Source organism: Dendrobates tinctorius, unplaced genomic scaffold (assembly GCF_039654945.1).
Source record: "Dendrobates tinctorius isolate UK_male_01 unplaced genomic scaffold, ASM3965494v1 ptg000011l, whole genome shotgun sequence".
Taxonomy (NCBI): Eukaryota; Metazoa; Chordata; class Amphibia; order Anura; family Dendrobatidae; genus Dendrobates; species Dendrobates tinctorius.
The window spans coordinates 100,945,917-100,973,392 of NW_027361679.1; the positions used below are offsets into that span (position 1 = coordinate 100,945,917).

The 27,476-nt window shown below is 43.2% G+C and overlaps 1 protein-coding gene and 1 long non-coding RNA gene across 20 annotated transcripts in view; one reads left to right on the forward strand and one right to left on the reverse strand.

Moving 5' to 3' along the window:
- ADGRL3 (adhesion G protein-coupled receptor L3) overlaps positions 1 to 27,476 on the forward strand; it is a 948,965-nt gene that overhangs the window by 310,393 nt on the left and 611,096 nt on the right. The gene's annotated exons all lie outside the window — the stretch shown is intronic.
- LOC141049183 (uncharacterized) lies at positions 18,476 to 25,544 on the reverse strand. The gene is made up of 3 exons (XR_012220273.1): positions 25,479 to 25,544; positions 20,169 to 20,388; positions 18,476 to 18,830 (listed from the first exon to the last, which is right to left on the reverse strand). It is a non-coding gene; the product is annotated as an uncharacterized lncRNA (long non-coding RNA).

Sequence of the window (27,476 nt, forward strand, 5' to 3'; positions counted from 1 at the left end):
CCTAGCCCTAACCCTAGCCCTAACCCTAGCCCTAACCCTAGCCCTAACCCTAACCCTAACCCTAGCCCTAACCCTAGCCCTAACCCTAGCCCTAACCCTACCCTAACCCTAACCCTAGCGGGAAAATGGAAATAAATACATTTTCTTTTAGTTTTATTATTTTTCCCTAACTAAGGGGGTGATAACGGGGGGTTTGATTTACGATTTATGGCGGTTTTTATGTTTGGCGGCTGTCGCACGCTAAAAGACGCTTTTTATTGTAAAAATAGTTTTTGCATCACCACATATTGTGAGCTATAATTTTTCCGTATTTTGACCCACCGAGTCATGTGAGGTCTTATTTTTTGCGGGACGAGTTGACGTTTTTATTGGTACCATTTTCGGGCACGTGACATTTTTTGATCGCTTTTTATTCCGATTTTTGGGACGCAGAATGAACAAAAACCAGCGTTTCATGAATTTCTTTTGGGGGGGTGCGTTTACACCGTTCCGCGTGCGGTAAAATTGATAAAGCGGTTTTATTCTTCGGGTCAGTACGGTTACAGTGATACCTCATTTAGGTCGTTTTTTTATGTTTTGTCGGTTTTTTGCAATGAAAACTATTTTATATAAAAAATAATTATTTTTGTATCGCTTTATTCTGCGAGCTATAACTTTTTTATTTTTTTGCGGATGATGCTGTATGGTGGATCGTTTTTTGCGGGACAAGATGACGTTTTCAGCGGTACCATGCATATTTATATGCGTCTTTTTGATCGCGCGTTATTGCACTTTTTGTTCGGTGGTATGATAATAAATCATTATTTTTTGCTTCGTTTTTTATTTTTATTTTTTAAGGGGTTCGCTAAAGGGGTTAACTAATGGGACAGTTTTATAGGGCAGGTCATTACGGACGCGGCGATACCAAATATGTGTACTTTTATTGTTTTTGTTTTTTTATTTTGAAAAAATGGATTTATTGGGGAATATTTTTTTTTTTTTACTGATTTATTTAGCGATTTTTTTTAAATTATTTTTAACACTTTTTTTTTTTTTTTTTACTTTATTACCTTGTCCCAGGTGGGACATCACTGTCCTGTGACAGATCGCTGATCTGTCACATCACAGATCACTGTGACAGATCAGCGATCTGTCACAGGCACTGCTGCAGACTTCCTCATGCCTGCGCTTTGCAGGCAGTGAGGAAGTCAGCTCCCTGCAGGCCCCCGTCGCCATCTTGGATCCGGGGGCCTGTAGGGAAAGAGCCCCCCGCAGCAGCGCTGCACATTGCGCTGCCGTGGGGGGCTCAGGGAAGCACGGAGGGAGCCCCCTCCCTGCCGATGCTTCCCTTTAACCCCCGGTACACCGCGATCGCGTTTGATCGCGGTGTGCAAGGGGTTAACGTGTCGGGGGCGGTCCGTGACCGCCCCTGACACATTGTGCCGGGTGTCAGCTATGATAATTAGCTGACACTCGGCCGCGATCAGCGGTGCTCACCACGTGGGCGCCGCTGATCGCGATGACGTAATATTCCGTCCATGGTAATTAGGTCCATGGTCACATGGACGGAATATTACGTCAATTGTAGGTAAGGGGTTAATGAGAAAAAAATGAATTTTTTTGAATTTACCAAATGGCTGCAATGAAACAAAGAGTGAAAAATTTAAAGGGGTCTGAATTAGAGTTGAGCGATACCGTCCGATACTTCAAAGTATCGTATCGGATGGTATCGGCCGATCTTTAAAAAAAGTATCGGTATCGCCGATTCCGATACCGGAAGTCCCATTCAAGTCTATGGGACTTCCGGTATCGGAATAAGAAAAACCCTTTCCTGCCCTTGTACAGCCTCTCTGGGGTCTGTACGGGCCTTTCGGGGGGCTGTGCCGGCCTGCCAGGGGGTCTGTGCAGGCTCCGGTGGTCTGTGCCGGCCTGCCGGTGGTCTGTGCAGGCTCCGGGGGGCTGTGCCGGCCTGCCGGGGGGCTGTGCCGGCCTGCCGGGGGGCTGTGCAGGCTCCGGGGGGCTGTGCCGGCCTGCCGGGGGGCTGTGCCGGCCTGCCGGGGGGCTGTGCCGGCTCCGGGGGGCTGTGCCGGCCTGCCGGGGGGCTGTGCCGGCCTGCCGGTGGTCTGTGCAGGCTCCGGGGGTCTGTGCAGGCATCGTCCGATGGGACTACAAGTCCCATCGGGCGATGCCTGCTACCATGACAGTGATTGACACATTAGCCAATGATGGGACAGTAGTAGTCCCATCATCCGGCTAATGTGTTAAATGTAAAAAAAAAAAAAAAAAAAATTACATGCTACATACATACAACATGCATACTACATGCATGCTACATTCATACTACATACTACATACATGCTACATTCATACTACATAAATACTACATGCAACATACATACTACATATATACTACATGCATGCTACATACATACTGCATGCTACATACATACCACATATATACTACATACATACTACATGCTACATACATAACACATATATACTACATGCATGCTACATACATGCTACATACTACATATATACTACATGCATGCTACATACTACATGCTACATACATACTACATGCATGCTACATACATACTACATGCATACTACATATATACTACATGCATGCTACATACATACTACATGCTACATACTACATGCATGCTACATACATACTACATGCTACATACTACATATATACTACATGCATGCTACATACATACTACATGCTACATACTACATGCATGCTACATACATACTACATGCTACATACTACATATATACTACATGCATGCTACATACATACTACATGCTACATACTACATGCATGCTACATACATACTACATGCTACATACTACATATATACTACATGCATGCTACATACATACTACATGCTACATACTACATGCATGCTACATACATACTACATGCTACATACTACATATATACTACATGCATGCTACATATATACTACATACATACTACATACATGCTACATACATACTGCATGCTACATACATACTACATACATACTACATACATACTACATATATACTACATACATACTACATACATGCTACATACATACTGCATGCTACATACATACTACATACATACATACTACATACATACTACATACATGCTACATACTGCATGCTACATACATACTACATACATACTACATGCATGCTACATACATACTACATATATACTACATACATACTACATACATGCTACATACATACTGCATGCTACATACATACTACATACATACTACATGCATACTACATATATACTACATACATACTACATACATGCTGCATGCTACATATATACTACATGCTACATACATACTACATGCATGCTACATACATACCACATACATACTACATGCTACATACATACCACATATATACTACATACATACAATACATTCATACAATACATACATAGACATACAGTACATATAACATAGAGTAACATACTTACCAATACTTGTCACATTGTTCCCCGAAGCCATTGTCTATTCCGGGATAAATATTAACATAACAAACCACAAAAATACTCACCCACGATCCGAAGCAGTCCACGAGTGTGTCCCACGACGATCTTGGGTAGAGAACTGCAGCATCAGATGATGCTGCCGTTCTCTACGGGCTGTAGGAATCCAATGACGGAAGGTAGGTATCCTTCCGCACTGTATTCCTCCGCCACTTAAAAAAAAAAAAGTCCCTAGTCTCACTTTATGCCATTGCTGTGTGGGAAATTCCCACACAGCAATGGCATAAAGTGAGACTAGGGACTTTTTTTTTTTTAAGTGGCGGAGGAATACAGTGCGGAAGGATACCTACCTTCCGTCATTGGATTCCTACAGCCCGTAGAGAACGGCAGCATCATCTGATGCTGCAGTTCTCTACCCAAGATCGTCGTGGGACACACTCGTGGACTGCTTCGGATCGTGGGTGAGTATTTTTGTGGTTTGTTATGTTAATATTTATCCCGGAATAGACAATGGCTTCGGGGAACAATGTGACAAGTATTGGTAAGTATGTTACTCTATGTTATATGTACTGTATGTCTATGTATGTATTGTATGAATGTATTGTATGTATGTAGTATATATGTGGTATGTATGTAGCATGTAGTATGTATGTGGTATGTATGTAGCATGCATGTAGTATGTATGTAGCATGCATGTAGCATGCATGTAGCATGCATGTAGTATGTATGTAGTATGTATGTAGTATGTATGTAGCATGTATGTAGCATGCAGTATGTATGTAGTATATATGTAGTATGTATGTAGTATATATGTAGTATGTAGTATGTATGTAGCATGCATGTAGTATATATGTAGTATGTATGTAGCATGCATGTAGTATGTATGTAGCATGTAGTATATATGTAGCATGCAGCATGTATGTAGTATGTATGTAGTATATATGTAGTATGCATGTAGTATGTATGTAGTATGTATGTAGCATGCAGTATGTATGTAGTATGTATGTAGTATATATGTAGTATGTATGTAGCATGCATGTAGTATGTATGTAGTATGTATGTAGCATGCAGTATGTAGCATGTATGTAGTATGTATGTAGTATGTATGTAGCATGCAGTATGTATGTAGCATGTATGTAGTATGTATGTAGTATATATGTAGTATGTATGTAGTATGTATGTAGTATGTATGTAGTATGTATGTAGCATGCAGTATGTATGTAGCATGCATGTAGTATGTATGTAGCATGCATGTAGTATTTTTTTTTTTTTTTTTTTTTTAACATTTAACACATTAGCCGGATGATGGGACTACTACTGTCCCATCATTGGCTAATGTGTCAATCACTGTCATGGTAGCAGGCATCGCCCGATGGGACTTGTAGTCCCATCGGACGATGCTTGCACAGACCCCCGGACATCAGCACAGCCCCCCGGCAGGCCGGCACAGCCCCCCGGCAGGCCGGTACAGACCCCCACAGGGTGCACAGACCACCGGCAGGCCGGCACAGCCCCCCGGCAGGCCGGTACAGACCCCGGGCAGTCCACACAGCCCCCCGGCAGGCCGGCACAGCCCCCCGGCAGGCCGGCAGAGACCCCCGGAAGGCCCGAAATGACGGCGCATCATGATGCGCACACACCGCGCATCATGATGACGTCAGGCCGTCAATCAACTGAACTTCCGATTCCGATGCCGAATTCCGATATTGAAAAAATATCGGAAGTCGGTATCGGAATTCCGATACAGCAAGTATCGGCCGATACCCGATACTTGCGGTATCGGAATGCTCAACACTAGTCTGAATACTTTCCGTACCCATTATATACAGTATACTGTACCACTACTTATCATGCATTGGAAGGTGCTAGTAAGCACAGGACTGCCTGCTACATTCCTTCAATCAGCCTAGCCATTTGTAAACAGCCGAGTGCGCTGCTTCTCACTGTTTCGGCTTAAATGTGAATGAATTGGAATTCTGGAAACAGTGTAGCACAGCCCGCTGTCTGTTACTGGAGCTGGGGTGCTGACATGCTCATCTTAGCCACAAATGCCTGATATTTTAATAATTTGCTAGGTCCCCTTTTTACACACATCGCTTTTCTAAACTACACTAAACACGAGGGTGTTCTCAGGGGATCTTTGTGTACTATCTACCACTGTCCGCTTGATTCCTACATCCATTTTTTGAAGAGTAACATTATTTTCCTTTAAAAATTACTACATGGGACTAGAAAGCTCCTTAGGAATGTGGGTTGCGAAGAAGCTTTTCAAACTATGTTTTCGCTAAAACTCTGCATCATTTCAAAGACAGGCATACCTGGATTTGATTATCCAGCAAGGCTCTCATGCTGCGCCTTGTTCGGGCTAATATAGTTCCAGATTCATGTACAATTACTTTTTTCAAACAACACTAAAAAAGCAGGGAAAAATTGACCAAAATGCCATGTAGAAACATACATTAAGATTGAAGGTAGCAACATGTTGCAATGTTTGAAATGCACTCCTTACACTGAATACCCTGAGAAATCAGTGGTCACTCTCAAGAAGTGCTGGAAAACTATAACTTAGTAAATGTTTAGCCTAAATGGAATTGTTTACCTGCAAAATGGGCAGAGATGTATTGATAAGTGTGCACATTTACGAGATTATTGTACCCTGCCCAAGAATATTTCTATGAACTGATACGTAGTGTAATATGAGCATTTGACATCAGCATTTATGAGCATTTTAAATTTACCAATCATCCATAACGTCCTGTCGAAGCCTGTTTTCACCTCCTTGATTAGGCAAATTTTTATTTTTAATCCGACCAGTGTCACTTTATGTGGAAATACCTCTTGAATGCGTCCACGGTTCCCAATTATTCTGATAATGTTTTTTTGTGTGACACATTGTACTTTCTTAATGGAAAAGATTTAGCTAGATTGATATTACGTTTATGAAAATATCAGGAATTTGACCAAATTTTGCATAATTTACAGTTTTTGAACATGGAAATGATAACGTAATTATACCACAATAGATAGTTAATAAATAACATTTGCCATATGTCATACTTTACGTCAGCATCAATTTTCAGACATCAATTTATTTTGTATGGTTGTTAGTAGGCACCCCACAATTTGTTAAGCAATTTCTCCTGGTAATTTTGATACCCCTTTTGTATTTGGAAACTACAGCACTGTTTGAGTACATGGCAGGGCTCAGAAGAGAAGGAGCACCATTTTGGAGCTTCACTTTTGCAATGGTTTACAGGAATGATTTTGCATTTGCAGAACTACTGAGGTGTCAGAACAGCAGAAACCCCCATTTTGGAAAGTACACTGCTCAAGCAAATTTTCTACAGTTGCTGTGAGCACTTTGAACCCATGGGTGTTTCCTAGAGTTTTATAATAGTGGTCTATGAAAATGAAAAATTTACATTGTTTTTTTTTAACTCAAATGTTGTTTTAGCCTCAAATATTTAATTTTCACAAGGGTAACAGGAGAAAATGTTCCACCCAATTTGAGGTGCCACTCCTCCTGAGTCCATCAATACCCCATATGTGGTCAGGAACTCCTACTCAGGCACAATGCAGAGCTCAGAAGGAAAGGAGCACCATTTTGGAGTCCAGTGTTTGCTGGAATCATTTGCGGCACCATTTGGCACTTGCAAAGTGTCAGAGGTATCGGCACATCAACTACACGTATAAGTGACCTCATTTTGGAGATTACACCCATGAAGGTATTGATGTGAGTTAGCATTTCTTTTTTACCAGTTTTACTGGTATTTGAATTTATAATGTGATGGCATGTATAAGTTGTGTGGTGTGCATCAAAGTATAACAAAATAGTGCAATAACAGGATAAATCAGAACTAAATTTAGTCATTCATAGATGTGTGGTGCACATTGAAAGATTCCTTTATGCAAGGGCTAGGTTTTTGAGGCAGGTGTCACATTGCCATATGATATCCCATCTTATTCCTTCTTTGTAACACACTCTTTTTGCGACCTTTCTTTCCTTTCAGTTTTGAGAACTAAGTGGGGAAATGTGTCTCTGGTACAATATGGGCATATTCAGTTCCAAAAAAACTGATCCCCATCCCTTCCTGATTTCTGAAAATTAGGGCCTTGATAATTGTCTTCTGAAAGTGAAGGAATGTGCCAGTCTGGCAAGCACATCATGATAGCATGCAAGCATTATACAGTGCCATCTGTATAAAACCAAGCACACCATTGTTTTTCTTGTGAAATTCTCAATAAGTTTGATGTGTCACATGACACTCTTCTCATTGGAAAAAAGAAAGTTGGATCCAAAATGGCCGCCATCATCACCACCCATCTTGAAAAGTTTCCCCCCTCCCATATGCTAATGTGCCACAAACAGGAAGTTGATATCACCAACCATTCCCATTTTATTTAGGTGTATCCATATAAATGGCCCACCCTGTATAATGGGAAAGTGAGACAATGGTCATGAAGAAGTGGCTTAAATTTGGCACAACAATGACATTACTTAGAACTTGACATACTTCAAGAATAGATGAAAAGACAAGAAGATAATTGGTCCAAAAAGCCTACAGCAATGTTAAGGGAGCTGCAGGAATTTTTGGCAAGTACTGGTTGTGTAATGCATGTGATAAAAATCTCCTGTATTCTACATATGTCTGGCCTGTGGGGTAGGGTTACATCAAGGTTGGTTGAACTTTTTGGTCATAATTCCAAAATGTATGTTTCACGCAAAGCCAACAATGCACCACGAAAAGAGCATCATACCCACAGTGAAGCATGGTGGAAATAGTATTATGCTTTGAGGCTATTTTTCAGCACCTGGACTTGGGCTTTAGTGAAGGTGGAGGAAATTATGATCAGTTTCATAGGTTAGTCAATTTTGCAATAAAAACCTTCAGATCTCTGCAAAAAAAAAAAGCTGAAGAAAAAGAGGGATTTCACTTTTGAGTATGACAATAACCCTAAGCATTCCTCCACATCAACAAAAGAATAGCTTCACCAGAAGAAGATCAAAGTTTTGGAATGGTCGAGCCAGTGTGGAGACCTGAATCCAATTACAAATCTGTGTGTGATCTGAAGAGGGTGCTGTACACAAGAGATACTCTCACAATCTGATAGATTTGAAGTGCTCTGAAGTACACCCATATCCTTTTCTATAATTGATTCTCCTCGTTTTACTCCCCTTGGAACATGAATTGCATAAGTTTACATTCATCCACATTAAACTTCAACTTTCAAGTAGATGCCCAAACACTCAGTTTCTCCAAATTAGCTTGTAACGTACAAACATCTACAAAGCATTTCAGTGTACTACAAATCTTAGTGTTGTATGCAAAAATAGTATCAATGCCTTTAATTTGATCTTCTATGTTATTATATATTAACAAATAAGCTGAATCATAACGGATCCAGCACTGAACGTTTGGGTACACTATTTGTAACCGGAGACCAGTCAGAATAGCACTCGTTAAGACAGTTTTTCATTCAGTTACAAACCATATTTTTAAACTTATAAAATTTAAAAATTTAAAGGGATATAAAGGCTGTAATACAATGCAGTAAAGGGAGGGAACTGGATGCACATAAACTGTAAAATGTAAAACTGTGAAATGTAACACGTTTGTCTACTCAAACTCTATATCTTCAAAAGATGTAGATTCCTATACACTGAATTTGCATGCCACAAGTGGTTTACCTTTTTTATCTTGTTGAATACCGCTGTTCTATATTTGGGTTTGGTTATATCTGCTGACTCGTATTTGGGCTTGCCCTGACTTCAACCATTTTTTGAATGGCAGTAGAATGATCACTTTCAGTTTTCTTATCAGGATGTGGTGCTGTTATAGCCTTTGTTTTAATACAGCATTCACACTTCACTGGATATGGACAATTAAACTGTCATGGTCCAGTCCGGAGTTTATCTTCTGCTGTCTTCACTCCGGACTGGTCATGCGGGGGTTAATCTCCTCAGCCTCGTTCTGGAGCTAGCTGGGCTATTTCAGTCTCTCACAGCCTGCTGACCAGTGTTAGTGATAGCTCAAGCTTCCAGTTTAGAGCCGCTGACCCTTGTACCCTGGTGATCCTCCTGCCTTTGACTGATATTCACGTGTATGACCCGGACTGATTTCTGACCCCGTCTCTTGGTATTCGTCTCTGCTGTTGCGTTCCGTCTCTGGCATCTGACTCCCTGGCTTGTACCCCGACCACGTATTTCGTCTCACGTTTTGGACCCCGTGCTCATGTTCTGGCTTTCTGACTCTCGGCTTGGTATTTTGACTACGTGTACTGCTGCTCCTTCTGGTACGTCTGCTCCTGCTAGTTTCTGACTTGGTTCGTCTGACTATTCTCTCTCGTTACATGTGGCACCTGTGCTGTTGCTCAGGGTTGCTGCTCTTAGTGTGTAACCTCTCTTCCCTCACCAGCTCCCCCTGGTGGAGGTTTCACTACATTAACACTAACCCATACATTTAAATGGGATTTTGCACTTTTTTTTCTTTGGTCATGGATCTGCTGCATAACTTGGCAGATCAAGTGTCCAGTTTGACGCAGATGGCGCAGGACTTTTCTGTGAATCATCAGTCCCTTGTCATGTCTCATACCCACTTACAGAAAGAACTGACTGAGACTATTAAGACCATGCAGGGAAACACCTCTCATATTGTTTGTCCACCAGGTGACTCTGTAGATGTTATTTTGCACTCTCCTGAACCTTCATGTAAACTTCCTGACACATTTTCTGGTGACAAAGATAAATTTCACCTATTCAAGGAGAGTTGTAAATTATGGTTTTCTCTTAGACCCCGATCATCTGGGGATGAGACTCAGCGGGTGGAGATTGTTATCTCCTTACTTAGGGAGGGTCCCCAATCCTGGGCTTTTTCGTTGCCCCCTACTGCCCCTGAACGGATGTCGGTAGATAGGTTCTTTGAGGCCCTAGGACTTATCTATGATGAACCGGACCGTGTTAGGGTGGCAGAGGACACTATTTTGGGTCTGGGGCAAGGGAAGCACTCAGCCGAATGGTACAGCTCCGAATTCCATCGATGGTCCACTGAGGTATCCTGGGACGACTCCGCACTGGGATGTCTGTTCAGGAAGTGACTGACGGATTGCTTGAAGGACGCTCTGGCTCTCCATCCACCTCCCAGCTCATTGGAGGAGGCTATGACTCAGGCTATCCGTATGGATCGGAGACTGCGGGAGAGAGGTGTTACTCAGCGAGGGTTTCCGTTTTTCCCTGCTAACCCTGATGTTTTGCTTCCATCTGAACCTATGGAGGTGGGAGCCACCAACCCCCAGGAGAAAGAGAGGAAACGGTGACGTGATGGAAAATTGTGTTTTTACTGCGGAGATCCCGGACATTGGAAAAAAGACTGCCCCTCCTGTCCTCCGACTAACAAGCGGCTGAGTCTGGGTGATAATCGTGGAGGTCACCCAGACTCTCAGGTACCTTTTTCTTCTTTTTCAAAGATACTGCTAAAGGTGGAACTTGGCATTGAGAACGGCGTTTTCCATAGTTCGGCTTTTGTAGACTGTGGGTCATCCCTGAACCTGATTGACTCTAAGCTGGTGGCTCGCTGTAGATTAGGGACAGTTAGGTTGGAGACTCCCTTAAAAATTGTGGCTATTGACTCTACACCTCTCACTAAGGATGGTCTCCATTTCATTTCTAAAGAATTCACCCTCAGGGTGGGGGCCCTACACCAGGAGCACATGTCATGCTATGTTTTGGATAACCTCCCTGCTGGCCTGGTGTTAGGGTTTCCCTGGTTGTAACGGCATAACCCGGTTATTGACTGGGGGTCCCGGGATATTGTTAAATGGGGACCTGGTTGTTCTAAAAATTGTCTTGCTACTGTGTCTATGTCATCCATCAGTCTGGAGGGTATTCCGGAGTACCTGAAGGATTTTGAGGATGTGTTCTCCGAAAAGGAGGCTGAGGTTCTACCACCACACCGCTCATTCGATTGTGCCATGGATCTTGTTCCCGGTGCCAAATTGCCCAAAGCCCGGCTGTACAATCTCTCCGGCCCTGAGCGGGCTGCTATGAAGGAGTATATCTCTGAGAGCCTCCGTAAAGGGCATATACGGCCATCTGTCTCTCCCGTGGCAGCGGGGTTCTTTTTTGTGAAAAAAAAGGATGGTGGTTTACGCCCATGCCTCGATTTTCGAGAACTGAATAAAATAACCATAAGAAACGCTTATCCTCTCCCACTGATACCTGATTTGTACAATCAATTGTCAGGGGCCAGGTGGTTCTCTAAGTTGGACCTCAGGGGAGCATACAATCTCATCCGTATGCAGGAGGGGGATGAATGGAAAACTGCGTTTCTCACCTCTGAGGATCTGTTTGAAAATTTGGTTATGCCCTTTGGTTTGACTACCGCACCAGCGGTATTCCAGAATTTCATTAACCATGTTTTTTCTGATTTTATTGGACGCTTTGTAGTTGTTTATCTTGATGATATACTCATATATTCTTCTGATAGACAAAGTCATATGGGTCATCTTCATGCGGTGCTCCAGAGGCTCAGGGAGAACTCACTCTTTGTCAAATTGGAGAAATGTTCATTTTTTACTCAAGAATTGTCCTTTCTAGGGGTCATCCTGTCCGCTGAGGGGTTTCGTATGGACCCTAGGAAGGTACAGGCCATTGTGGATTGGGTGCAACCCAGAGATCTCAAGGGTCTTCAGCGATTTCCGGGGTTCGCCATTTATTATAGAAAATTCATCCAGGGGTTCTCTCAAGTGGTCAAACCCCTCAGTGATCTCACCCAAAAGGGGGCAGATCTCAAAAACTGGTCAAATTTTCCTCTGCTGAAAGGAATTATGATGTGGGTAACCGAGAGTTGGTGTCCATTAAATGGGCTTTTGAAGAATGGAGGCATTTTTTGGAGGGGGCTGTCCATCATATCACTGTCATTTCTTATCACAAGAACCTGTCTTACATCGAATCCACCAAACGTCTGACTCCAAGACAAGCAAAGTGGTCACTTTTTTTTTCCCGATTTCAGTTTTCCATCACTTTCAGACCAGGTTCCAAGAATGTGAAGGCGGATGCCTTGTCTCACGGCCTAGATCCGGTATCGCCTCCTGAGCCTCCTTCCTCCATTCTTCAGCGCGGGGTGGTGGTGGCTGTGGTGTCCCCGAGATTGGAGCAGGAGATTCGTGAGGCCCAATCTCTTGCTCCTCCGTCCATACCTGAAAATAAGCTCTTTGTGCCTGTCCAGTATCGGTTAAGGGTGCTTCGGGAGTTCCACGACTCAGCTCTGAGTGGGCATCCTGGAATCTCGGCCACTCATAAAGCCATCACTAGGCTGTTCAGGTGGCCCTCGTTGACTTCTGACGTCACTGGTTTTGTGTCCTCCTGTGAACCTTGTGCCCGCGCTAAAGCCTCCCACAACCGGCCGGCCGGGGAATTGGTGCCACTGCCAATTCCGGATAGACCGTGGACTGACCTGTCCATGGATTTTCTCACCGATCTTCCTCCCTCTAATGGTAAAACCGTGAACAGGCGCATTTTGTACCTTTGGCAGACCTCCCTAATGCTGAGACTCTATCTAAACTGTTCATTGAGCATGTGGTCCGATTGCATGGTGTGTCTGTCAGTATGGTGTCTGATAGAGGGGTGCAATTTGTGGCTAAATTCTGGAGAGCTTTTTGTAAAAGGACCAATCAGTCTTTGGAGCAGATCCTGCGGTGTCTTGTCACATCCAGACAGGATGATTGGTGCTCTGTGATACCTATAGCGGAATTCGCCTTCAATAATTGTGTCAATCAGTCTACTGGTACTTCTCCTTTCTTCTGCAACTATGGGTTTCACCCTCATATTGGTGAATTCTCCAGACTAGATTCGGAGTGTCCAGGGGCTGATTCGGCCTTTTTGCGGTGGGAGGAGGTTTGGAGGGAGGTTCTGAGAAACATTTGGGAGGCTCAGGGCAAATATACATTTTTTGTGGATAAACGACCCTCGGTGGGGATGACTTATCAGGTGGGGGATAAGGTATGGTTATCCACCAAAAACATAAGGCTGAGAATTCCCTCTGCTAAGTTGGGTCCCAAGTTTATTGGTCCATATGAGATTTTAGAGGTGATTAATCCTGTGGCCTTTCGCCTGCGTTTGCCTCCGTCATTACGGATTCCTAATGTGTTCCATAAAGCGCTTCTGAAGCACGTCGGTGCCTTCCTCTGATGAGTCTCCCTCGCACCCACCACCTGTTATGGTAGATGGTCAGACTGAGTACGAGCTGGAACAGGTGGTGGATTCTCGTATGCTCCGTCGTTCACTTCAGTACTTGGTCCATTGGAAAGGATACGGTCCTGAGGATCGGTCATGGGTGCCGGCGCGTTCGGTCCATGCGGATCGGTTGGTCCGGGCCTTTCACGCTCATCATCCAGGGAAGCCTGGGGGTCCAGTGGCCCCCCCAGGGGGGTACTGTCATGGTCCAGTCCGGAGTTTATTTTCTGCTATCTTCACTCCGGACTGGTCATGCGGGGGTTAAACTCCTCAGCCTCGTTCTGGAGCTAGCTGGGCTATTTCAGTCTCTCACAGCCTGCTGACCAGTGTTAGTGATAGCTCAAGCTTCCAGTTTAGAGCCTCTCACCCTTGTACCTTGGTGATCCTCCTGCCTCTGACTGATATTCACGTGTATGACCCAGACTGATTTCTGACCCCGTCTCTTGGTATTCGTCTCTGCTGTTACGTTCCCTCTCTGGCATCTGACTTCCCGGCTTGTACCCCGACCACGTATTTCGTCTCACTTTTTGGACCCCGTGCTCATGTTCTGGCTTTCTGACTCTCGGCTTGGTATTTTGACTACGTGTACTGCTGCTCCTTCTGGTACGTCTGCTCCTGCTAGTTTCTGACTCGGTTCGTCTGACTATTCTCTTTCGTTACCTGTGGCACCTGTGCTGTTGCTCAGGGTTGCTGCTCTTAGTGTGTAACCTCTCTTCCCTCACCAGCTCCCCCTGGTGGAGGTTTCACTACACAAACACTATAGGATCCTTTGACAGGTTCCATTTTGGTAGTCTGAGTTGTCTTATGTTCAATAATAATTATAATTGCAACTTATGGTACTTTTTATTAAACATCCTCACTGTTCTTAAGAACTGGGGGATTTTTTGTTCTATAATGTATAGTTGATTGCCTAGATTTCTAGCCACAACAGAAGGACTGATTTCCTATGCCACTCCAAGGTCTGTTCACTATAAATCTTGCAAGTATTGCTCTGAAGCTGGCAGGATTGCTGCACCTTTCCAGTTTCAGTATCCAGTACTACCCCCATGCTGCAGACGAAAAATTTACCTCTGTGTGCAGCATTGGAAAGAGCACACCCTTCAGATCAGCAATGTGAATATACCGCTTTTTTGAGCCATAAATTTACAAGAGCACATTACTCCTCGCCACCAGGAAGCCAAGAGACAGAGTAATAGTGCAATTATGAAGACAGAAGATGAACACACACTTTTAATGCTTTCTGGATGTCTGTGACCCAGGCATCTATGCCATGTGTGGCTATAGTCATTGTGTCCATGTGTGCAGAGTTTTACGTGAAATCATAGAATGGTAGAGTTGGAAGCGACCTCCTGGGCCATCTGGTCCAACCCCCTGCTCAAAGCAGGATTCACTAAATCCTCCCAGACAGATATCTGTCCAGCCTCTGTTTGAAGACTTCCATTGAAGAGGAACTCACCACTTTTCGTGGCAGCCTGTTCCTCTCATTGATCACTCTGTCAAAATGTTTTTTCTAATATCTAATCTGTGTCTCCTCCCATTCAGTTTCATCCCATTGCTTCTAGTCTTTCCTTGTGCAAATGAGAATAAAGATGATCCTTCTACAATGTGACAGCCCTTGAGATATTTGTAGACAGCTATTAAGTCTCCTCTCAGTCTTCTGTTTTGCAGGCTAAACATTCCCAAATCCTGCATCCTTTCCTCATAAGACAGGGTTTGCAGACCGGTCACCATTCTGGTCGCTCTTCTCTGAACTTGCTCCAGTTTGTTGATGTCTTTTTTAAAATGTGGTGCAAGGTCTTACCTGTTCCTTTACCGTGTTAAGACGATATAAATGCTTAAAAGCTTTAAAAACAGCTATAACCTGTTTTCCATTCAGGATAGCACACTCATTGCCTAGGAATTTTACAGTGTGTCCTTTAGCTGTCATTTGCTTTTACAGATAGAAAATCATCTTTCTAGACTGGGAACACACAACACCAGTGTTTTACTGGTATGGCTAAATTATATCCATTTTTTTTTTTTACTGGAAAACATGAAAACTAAATTTTCAGTTCTTTCTTCTAATGTAACATTACTTCAAAGTTGATGCACCAACCTTGTAATATGTGATTATTCATCACTTTAAATATGTAATTCCAATTACTTGCCCATGGATCAGAGATTGCTGCTTTGACCTTTTTGGTTGGAAATAGTTTCTGTTGTTCTGCTTTTCATATTCCCACATTATATAGTCTTTCTCTAAGTGATCCTGTCTGTAGTATATGAAACATGCCTTAGTTTTCTTCTTGTGTGACCTTGTATTTTCACTTTAAATGTGATTCCACCTTTACCTTCTGTGGAGTCCTGAAGAAGTTCCTTTCTTTTCTGGTGTTCATCTCTTAGCCTCTTAGCATTAATCAGTGCACTATATGCGTCAAGTAAACTGCACAGAAATATGGCTAGCACATGGCTGTTTTTTATATCCTGACTCACCGATCTCAAGTGTGCAACCACTTCCAGGATTGCTTTTATTTGCTCCTTCATATGCTTTTTTTTTGCAAGTCTCATTTTACACAGCTTTCTTCTCAGAAATTCTCATAATTTGTTTTTAGCATTGCTCTTATGTCTTTTTTGCCTCTTCAGTGGCCAAATTAATTTCCCAGAGGAGCATTGCATAGCGTATAAGCCTCCATACACTGACATGTCAGACATGTCACTCTTCACAAGGAGAAATGTTACGCCTGCGGATTTACCTGCGGATTTTTCCAAATCCGCGGGGACAAGTCCGCAGCACCGAAAACTACGTGTGCACATAGCCTAAAAGCGCTGAGGGGAAAACAACAGTTAGGCTATGTGCACATGTAGTTTTAGGTGCTGCGGATTTACCTGCCGTTTACCTGCGGATTAGCCTGCGGTTTAGCCCTGCGGTTTCACACCTCTACAATGGAGAAGGTGTGAAACCGCTGCGGATTCCACACAAAGAATTGACGTGCTGCGGATTTGAACCCGCAGCAAATCCGTGCGGAAAAATCCGCAGCATGTGCACAGCATTTTTCGTTTTACCATTGAAAATAATGGTACTGTACAACGCAGCTAAATCTGCTGCGGGCCCGCAGAGCCAAAAACGCTGCGGATCCGCAGCAAAATCTGCAACGTGTGCACATGGCCTTATGACTGACAGGGACGGATTATAGCAACGGCGCCAAAGAGTCACTACTAAAGGGGCCTCACCACCCCCTTAGTAGTGACTCTTTGGCGCTGCATTTAGTAGTGACTGTGCGGCTGCATTTCTTTCTATGCAGCGCAATGTTCCGGTCCCGAGTGCCAGTGGCAGTGCAGGGAATTAAGGAGAGAGACTCACGCGAGTTTCTCGCATTGCACTCGCAAGTGTGACTCCGGCCTAAAACCGATACACATTAAGTAATGGTAGAATTGTATTTTTTTCACTATTTCATCCCATATTTTTTATCCGTTTTATTCAAAACTACAACTTTTTGCATGTTTTATTCATAACTACAAAGTTTGGACTCAACTGTTCATGCAATGGTTTTCCTTGACGTTATAAGAATGTGCACATTATACACTCAAACTGAATGCAGCAAAACCATGAAGGAACACGTGAAAAAAAAGGAAAGAAACAAATGTGGAAACAAATTAAAATGTGTATTACACCTTAGATGTATCAAGGTAGTTCCCTTTCACTGTGATGACAGTTTTAAACATCTTTGGCATTCTCTCAGGCAACTTATTCAAGTAATCACTTGGAGTGGCTTTTACAAAGACTTGAAAGAGTTCCACCAGGCTGCCTTGCCTTCCCTCCATGGTCTTACTCATTCTAAACATCTCAGTTGTGTTCATGTTGGGTGACCATGGAGGCCAGACCTAGCCTGGAGGTGTGTTTCGAATCATTGTCCTTTCGCAACATAAATGATGATCCCACCAAGTGTAAACATGCCTTGAATTTGGAATAAGTCACCAGCAAAACACTCCCACACCATAATACCTTCCCTTCCATGCTCCGTAGTGGGTACCACACAAGTAGAAACCATCTGCTCACAGTTCCTGCATGTCATAAACACAAACACGTGGTGGTTGGTACCAAAATCTCAAATTTTGACTCAACAGGTCACAGTACAGATTTCCCTTATCTAATGTCCAGTCGTTTGAGTTGCTTGGCCCAAGCAAGTCTCTTTTCTTTTTTCGCAGTTATCAGGGGTCTCGACTTTGCAGCAATTTGGCCAAAATATCTGCTTCTCACATTTTCCTGTTGCCAGTTGATGTTGATATGTGTCTGCTACATTATGTCTTTGTATAATTTATAAGGGCTGTTATTTGAGGAGCTGTTAATTTCCAATTTTGAAGCTAGATCAGCTAGTACTTATCCTGCAGCAGAGGTAATTTATGGTCTTCATTTCTTGGGTCCTTATTAAAGTCAGTTTAGTCAAAGTGATTGATGGTTTTCAATGCTGCACTTTAGGATCCCTTCAAGGTTCTAGCAATTTTTCTTCACTTAGTTGAGTGGATCTTTTCGTACTTGGCTTAGAACAGTAGTGAAATAGGACTCAGCATTATATGGAACTGTGCACTAACACTGCTTTTGCAAAACACACCTAATTATCGCAAACAGTTTCTGAAGGCAGGTTCTTCCACAAATGAAGTCTTGAGGCATACCAGTTGGAAGTCATTCCAGGAGACTATCTAATTAAGCTTCTTGAGAGAATGTCAAGTGTGTGTAAAGCTGTTATGAGAATAAAAAGAGGCTAGTTTGAGGAATCTAAGGTTTAACGCATTCCAGTTTGATTCACACGTGTTTCTTTTCTCCTTGTTTCCATATGTATTCCTCTGTGGTTTTCCTGGCTTAAAGATAATTTGTCACCCCTTAGACGTACCTAAGCTGTTAATATGGGCATACAGGTACGAGAATACCTAAAATAGTCATACCGCACCTGTGCAGAAGAAATAAAAAGCCAATGCCCATAGAAAGGCGAAACAGTAACTTTGGATATCACAATTGCAGTGTGCAGGTGCGGGATAGCCAGTAGAGGTCACAGGGCCCTGTGACACTGATGGTAGGCGACAGGCACACAAATCCAAGACCGGACACAGTTTCCTTCCAGGCACCGCACGCCCCAAAGCCTGGAAGACAGGATTAACATAAAGGATTAAAAGAGGATTTTTGAAGAACAAGACTGCAGATATGAGGCATACAGGTATGACTATATTAAGTATTCTAGTACCTGTAGGCCCATATTAACAGCTTAGGTACATCTAAGGGGGTGACAGATTTCCATTAAGTCTCTATCTACAATGTGAACATTCCAAAATTTTGACTGTTACTGTAAATACTGAGCTTCTTACTTCTTTATAGTCACAGCTTGCTCTTTTTGTGTCACTGTGGCCAATGACCTGTTGGTAATTTTCAACCTTAATTGGGTTGTCCAGTGAAAGCAAGTTGTTACTCATATCCAGAATAGGTGATAAATTACCGATCGGTAGGGGTCGAACCGCTGGACCAATCAGCAGAATGGGGAGTTTTTATCCCAGTTATGAAATGGAGTGGCAGGTCAGATGCCTGGCTGCTGCTCCACTTCATTCATTCACTATGGGGTAGTAGTTAGGTACTGAATAGAGCGGCGGTCGAGCATGTGTACTGTCACTCCATTCTAATGGGGATGAAAGTGCCCTTTTCTGCTAATTGGTGCAAGTCCCAGCAGTTGGACCCCCACAGATCAATAAGTTATCACCTATCAAAAGGATAGGGGATAAATGTTTTCACCGGACTAACATTTTAAGCACAATCATCAGTGTTCAGATATTGTAGGAGAATGAACTGTTTTGCTCGGGTCATACGGCAAGTGTGAGCTGCATCATAATCAATATGGAGGATTACTTTAAGAGAACACAAACCAGAGAGGTGGAAATGTGCATTGTGTTTGGCTCATACCAGACGGAATTTCTCTTTAGTTGGATATTTATATTTGATGTTATCCAACATTGTATAATTTTTGGCTCAGCTTTAGTCTATTGTGTATCAAGCCAAGTTGTAGGCTGTTAGGCACAGAATGCCATTATTAATGCTATAGAGCATTTATTTACATTGTTTGACATCTTACTGCCCCCTAGTGACAGTATTTCATATTATTGGATTTTCATTCAGATTCTTTGTATTAATCATTTTCATAGAGAATTGCGTATACTTCATATGATCTGTTTCTGAGCTTCTAATGTTATTACTCACTTTACACTCATTTCATTATATTGATTGGAAATGTATTGCCCTTTAATGGTAGTGCATTACTTGCATTACTTTACATAGCTACCTTTTTTATATCAGTTTTTATTCACTTGAAATAATTTTCTCTGTTTTTATAAACTACTCAAACTTTTTCTCACAATTGATTTTCAAAGAATTTTCCAGGTACACAGATTACTTACACATTGTCAAATCAATGAGAAAGACATTTCCTAATTTACCTGCTGTTAAAATTCGGCTTTGTTCCTGAGCTGCCACGTGTGGTCATTTGACCTTATGCTTTTTGCTTCCTGCTACAGGCGGTTCCAAATACCGAGATTTCCTGTCTGTGCTTTGAACAGAACTCAGTCTATAAGTAAAGCACAGCCCTGAATGCATCAGGCAGGATTCAGCCAGCAGCTCGGAAGTGTGTTCTGAAGGGTGATATCATGGAGTTGTGTCCTGTGATCCCATGGGAGAAAGGGAGAGCAGATACCATAGATGTCAAACTCAAATACACAGAGGACCAAAGTTTAAAACTAGTACAAACTCTCTGGCCAACCTTGATATTTATTAAAAAATATTTCTACAATTGAGGAAGTTTTTCCTTATCTTCAAATATAACAATGAACCTTTTCACATGGAAGCAAACTTAAAGGGGTTGTTATTACTTATTTATTATGCTTTGCGCTGTCGCTTTACATACATTATCCCTAATGGGGCTCACAATCTACTTTCCCTTTTTGGAGTATGGGAGGAAACTGGAGAACCTGGAGGAAAGCCACGCAAACACGGGGAGAACATACAAACGCCTTGCAGATGTTGTCCTTGGTGGGATTTGAACCCAGGGCTGTAAGGCTGCAGTGTTAATCACTGAGCCATCGTGCTGCCCTCTCACGAACAAAGAACATTTTAATTACTAGATCTTAGAATAATAAACACATAATCACAAATGGGGCATGCTAAGTGCACACGTACCGGAACTCTCGCGGAAATTACCGCGAGAATTCCGGAATTCCAGTCCGCGGGAAAATCGCATTTTAAATTCCCGCGATTTTCCCGCGGAAAAACTAGCATTTTGCAAGCGTATTTAGCTTGCAAAATGCTAGCGTTTTCCAAGCGATCTGTAGCATCGCTTGGAGAACTGATTGACAGGTTGGTCACACTCGTCAAACATAGTGTTTGACGAGTGTGACCAACTTTTTACTACTGAGGCCGCCTATGCGGCATCAGTAGTAAAAGATAGAATGTAAAAAAAAAAATAAAAAATGGTGTTATTCTCACCCTCCGACGTCCCGCGCATCCGTTCCCAGTAATCCTTTGCGAAAATGCCCGCGATGACGTCAGTTCTCGCGGGATCGCGACGTCAAGCGGTAATTCGCGATGACGTCGCGCGAATGACCGCGAGACTTCGCGATCCCGCGAGAAGGGACATCATCGCGAGTTTTTTCGCAAAGGACTACTGGGAATGAGAGCGTGGAGAGAGGCGGGAAGGCTGCGCGGGACGCCGGAGGGTAAGAATAACAATATTTTTTATTTTAAATTCTATTTTTTACAGGGATATGGTACCCACAGCCCGGAGGACAGTCTCCTCTCCTCCGGACCGTGGGTACCATCCGCAAATGTTCTGCTTACTTTCCGCATGGTGTGCACAGCCACATGCGGAAAGTAAGCGGAACAATGCATTCCTATGGGTGCGGGATCGCCGCGATTCCGCAAATTAATGAGCATGCTGCGGTTTTTACCACGAAGCGATTCCGCCGCGGTAAAAACTGCAGCATTAGCACAGCATTGCGGAATCCCATAGGAATGCATGGGATGCTTATTTTTCGCGTTTTCGCGGCAAAATCGCGCGGTTAAAACCGCCGCGGAAACGCGAAAAAAACGCCACGTGTGAACTCAGCCTAATAATAAAATATGTTATTTAAGAGCAGTAAAAAGCATATTGTCCACTGGCCTAATTTAAATACCGTGTATAATCGAGTTAAAGCCGACCCGAGTATAAGCCGGGGCATCTTATTTTTCCATGGAAAACAGGGTAAGCTTATAGACTTGAGTATAAGCTGGGTATGCATTGTCCCCTCATCCTTGTCCTGCTATGTGTGGCTCCCCTGTCCTATCCTCATATGTGTGGCTCCCCCATCCTGTTCTGGTATGTGTGGCTCCCTCATCCTGTCCTGGTATGTGTGGCTCCGCTCTCCTGTCCTGGTATGTGTGGCTCCCCTTGTTGCATGCATGGGTCCCCTCATTGTATGCATGGTTGGGTTCACCCCCCCATCATTGTATGCATGGCTGGGCTCACACACCTTCCCCCATCCTTGTATGCATGGCTGGGCTCACACACCCTCCCCCATCCTTGTATGCATGGCTGGGCTCATCTCCCCCATCCTTGTATGCATGGCTGGGTTCACCCCCCATCCTTGTATGCACGGCTGGGCTCACACACCACCCCCCATCCTTGTATGCATGGCTGGCTCACACACCACACCCCCATCCTTGTATGCATGGCTGTTCTCACACCCTCCCCCCATCCTTGTATGCATGTCTGGCTCACACATCACCCCCCATCTTTGTATGCATGGCTGGGCTCACACACCATCCCCCATCCTTGTATGCATGGTTGGCTCACACCCCCCCATCCTTGTATGCATTCCTAGCTCACACACCACCACCCCATCCTTGTATGCATGGCTGGGCTCACATACAACCCCCCCATCCTTGTATGCATGGTTAGCTCACACACCACCCCCCATCCTTGTATGCATGGCTGGGCTTACACACCAACCCCCATTCTTGTATGTATGGTTGGCTCACCCCCCCCCTATCCTTGTATGCATGGCTGGCTCACATACCACCACCCCATCCTTGTATTCATGGCTGGGCTCACCCCCCCATCCTTGTATGCATTGCTGGCTCACACACCACACAACCCCCGCCATTCTACTCACCCTCCTCTTGCGGTCCCTGGTCCCTGCATCTCTGATGGTAGCGGCCATCTTCTTCCTGTGCACAGCGGTCATATGGTACCGCTCATTAATGTAATGAATATGCGCTGCACGCCTATGGGAGTGGAGACACGTGCATATTCATTACTTCAATGAGCGGTACCACGTGACCGCTGTGCACAGGAAGATGATTCCAGTGCTTATACCAACGGAGATGCAGGGACCGCATGAGGAGGGTGAGTATGATGTCTTCAAGAATCCGGCGGCTGTAGCTGCAGCTGTCACTGTGCCACAGCCACCGGCTCCTGCTGCAGCTCCCCCGCCGGCTTTCTGGACCGTGACTCGTGTATAAGCCGAGGGGGCGTTTTCAGCACAAAAAAAGGTGCTGAAAATCTCTGCTTATACACGAGCATATATAGTATGAATAAAAAACCTTGAATAAATATTACAGATAGTAAAGAATGATGCCAATAAAAGTGTCCACAAACACAGTATGTTTCCCCCACATTGAATTCCTCCACAGTACCCTCCACACGCACGGTATGATGATCCTACTGTACCCCCCATCAAAGTATAGTGACCCCCAACTGTGATCCCAACATAGTACAAGTGCCTCACATAGTCTTCCATACAGTATAATGGGCCCCACATAGTCCGTCATACGGAATAATGAGCTCCGTGTAGTCGTCCATCCTGAATAACAGGCTCCACATAGTCCTCCATACAGTATAATGGGCCTCTGATTAAAAAAATAAATACTCAGCTCTCCCCATCCCCTCACTCCTTTCTCGGCAACGAGTGCTCTAAAGATCTTCACTGCTCGGTACAGCAGGTGCGAAATAGTCGCATCATCATGCCCTCTGCACTGAGATGTCAGACGTAGAGGGAGAATGATGGCAGCAGGAGCATCAGATGATGCTCCCTCCTCTATCATTGCTTTCAACTATATTGGCTACCAGGGTGTTGATACTTTTTAAAGTGAAATGCTGGGTGGGTGGTGCAGGCTTCACAGGCCAAATATGATCACCAGAGTTTGATGTGTGTGCCCAAAGAGGCATGGCAGGCTCTACTGAGCAAAATAGTGAGCTGATCAGCTAATGACCAGAGGTGATGGTGTTGGGAGCTCCTGAGTGCTAGACTACTTTATAATTAATGAATACATTATGTGACTCATTTATCCCTTGCAGAACACTGAGCTTGAAAGGGAACTATCAGCACTTGCATGATTATTTTTTGATACAAAAGAAAGGTGCCCTCCTGTAATCCACAGTAGTTACCTTAAGGCTATGTGCACACGTTGCGGTTTCTGCTGCGTTTCCGCAGCGTTTTTGGCCCTGCGGAAGCGCAGCAGTTCCGCAGACATGGTACAGTACCATGTTAGCCTATGGCATTTCAAATCCGCTGTGCTCACGCTGCGGTTTTTTCCGCACGGTTTTGCTGCGGTTTACAAACCGCAGCATGTCAATTGTTTGTGTGGATTCCGCAGCGGTTTCACACCTTTAGGCTATGTGCACACGTAGTTTGGAGAGTGGCTGATTTTTCCCTGCGGATTTGTAAAAATCCGCAGGTCAAAAGTCCTGCGGTTTACCTGCAGATTAGCCTGCGGTTTAGCCCTGCGGTTTCACACCTCATAATGGATAAGGTGTGAAACCGCAGCGGAATCCGCACAAAGAATTGACATGCTGCGGATTGTAACCCGCAGAAAATCCGCACGAAAAAATTCGCAGCATGTGCACTGCGTTTTTGGTTTGACCATTGATAACAATAATACTGTACAACGCAGCAGAAACTGCTACGGACCCGCAGGGCCAGAAACGCTGCAGATCCGCAGCAGAATCTGCAGCATGTGCACATAGCCTTAACATAGTAGAGGTGTGAAACCGCAGGCCAATCCGCAGGCTAATCCGCAGGAAAACCGCAGGTCACTTTACCTGTGCTTTTTCCTGCAGATCCGCGTGGAAAAACCCGCAGTTGAATCAGCAGCGTGTGCACATAGCCTAAGGCTTTGTGCACACGCTGCGGATTGGTCTGCGGATTTGTATCTGCGGAATTGCAGGTAAAAGCACAGGTAAATGACCTGCGGATTGGCCTGTGGTTTATCACCTCTACAGTGGAGGAGATGGTAAACCGCAGCAGAATCCACAGAAAAGAAGTGACATGTCAATTCTTTCTGCGGATTCAAAACCGCAGCTTTTCCGCAGTTAAAAATCCGCAGCATGTGCACAGCAGATTGTAAATCCCATAGACTTACATGGTACTGTACACTGTCTGCAGAACTGCTGCAGATCCGCAGCGGCCAAAACCACAGCATGTGCACATAGCTTTACTATGGTCTGTTTCAGTATTGAGTAAGATAGCCATTGTAGGTTGTATTGTTGTTGAATAAATTGTATCATGCTCTGATATGGCGCATACTTATACAGAGGGTGAAATAAGTATTGAACACGTCACCAATTTTCTAAGTAAATATATTTCTAGAGTTATTGACATGAAATTCTCCCCAGATGTAAAAAACAAAAAACAAAAAAAAAAACCGACCCATTCAATCCACATACAGTGCCGAAAATAAGTATTTAATACTCAGACGATTTTGTAAGTTTTACCCACCTACAAAGCATGGAGAGGTCTGTAATTTTTTTCGTAGGTACCCTTCAACTGTGAGAGACAGAATCTAAAAATAAAAACAGATAATCACATTGTATGATTTTTACATAATTAAATTGCATTTTATTGCATAAAATAAGTATTTTCATCACCAACCAACCAGCAACAATTCTGGTTCTCACAGACATGCTAGTTTTTCTTTAAGAAGCCCTCCTACTCTGCACGCATTACCTGTATTAATTGCACCTGTTTGAACTCATTACCTGTATAAAAGACACCTGTCCACACACTAAATCACACTCCAGCCTCTCCACCATGGCCAAGACCAAAGAGTTGTATAAGGACACCAGGGACAAAATTGTAGACCTGCACAAGGCTGGGATAATTGGCACAATTATTTGAAAGTGGAAGAAATACACGATGACTGTCAATCTTCCTCGGTCTGGGGTTCCATGCAAGATCTTGCCTCGTGTGATAAGGATGATTCTGAGAAAGGTCAGGTATCAGCCAAGAACTGCATGGTAGTACCTGATAAATATCAAAGAAAGAAAGAAGGGGACTCAAACCCAGAGTGCTAAAAGGTGGAATATACAGTTATATAAACACAGTAAATCAGAGTATAAATAAAGTAAAATACCTTATTTCTTGAGCACTACTGCGAAAATTGGACCATATTGAAAATTGGACAATCGGAAAAAGACCAACAAAAAAACAAGAGACAAGAAACCGACTAAATGTACAAAATATTGCGAGTATAAAATTTAAATTGTATTAGTATATCAGAATTAAAAATGGTATGAGATCAAAATTACATAAATACAGATAACAATACAAATCTGTATGCTATAAAAAGATATGGGGTGCAACTATCCAGTACTATAAAATTGATGTGGATATTGCTAAATGTACAAGGATATACAGTAATTGTCAAAAAATATATAATATATATGATGTGATAAAAAGGTATATAAAAAAAGGTATATGCAAAATGTATGTGAGGATATATTTATATATGTGTGATTATAGCAAAAAAATGGCATTAAAATCAAACACCAAAAAATAAAGTGCAAAATAGTGCAAAAGTGTGCAACATCCAATATAAATAATATAAATGTGTGCAAAAATCACTAGATGCAGTGAATAAAAATCACAAAAATAAAGTGGTAAAGTGCAAATACCAAAAATCACCACCAGGTGTCAGTATATCCAAAAAGAACTTAGTTCACTAAATGATATCACTATATACTGAGTATGATAGTAAAGGGTAAATATAGAAATAGTGCCGAGTATCAGTATGTCCATATCTAGTATTCAAAGACCAGGAACATATTAAGACAGGTAAATATTGTATTATACTGGTAACAACATATAACTCACAAGGTAATGTTAGCTACTCCTGGTCTCCTGGGCCCCCTCCCCAACGCGCGTTTCGGCACGCTGCCTTCATCAGCATAGCAGAACACTCCTCATTCTGAAAGAACACATATCTATTTTAATCTATGGGGTTCTCCACATGTCCGTGTTTTCACGGTCCACAAAAAAAAATCAGTGTCAGAGATGAAAATTACTCATACAAGTATATGGGTCATTGAAAATCCTTGAAAATCATATACGGCGCACAAATCTTAAACTTCTCATATGCAAATTGATTAAATACTGATGGTAAAAACTGACAAACTGACTCAACACTGATGAAACTCGGATCCAACACGCTGATGAAACGTACCTTTTTTTGCTTTTGTGAAAAATTACTGATGTCTGAATAAGGCCTGGAGATCAGAAAGTTGTATTTTATGTTTATACTGTATATCTCCATTTTGTTTTTAACGTTTTGCATTTCTTTATATTTTGTGTTGTAAAGGGAATATCTATATCTCATTGAATTCCCACAAACCATTGGAGGATAGAATGTAGTGACAGATTCCTTTTATCTCTTGGCGCATTACGGCAGAACATCTGCGTCAGGGTCCGGAAGTGTGGATAGAGCTCAGGAGCTGTGAT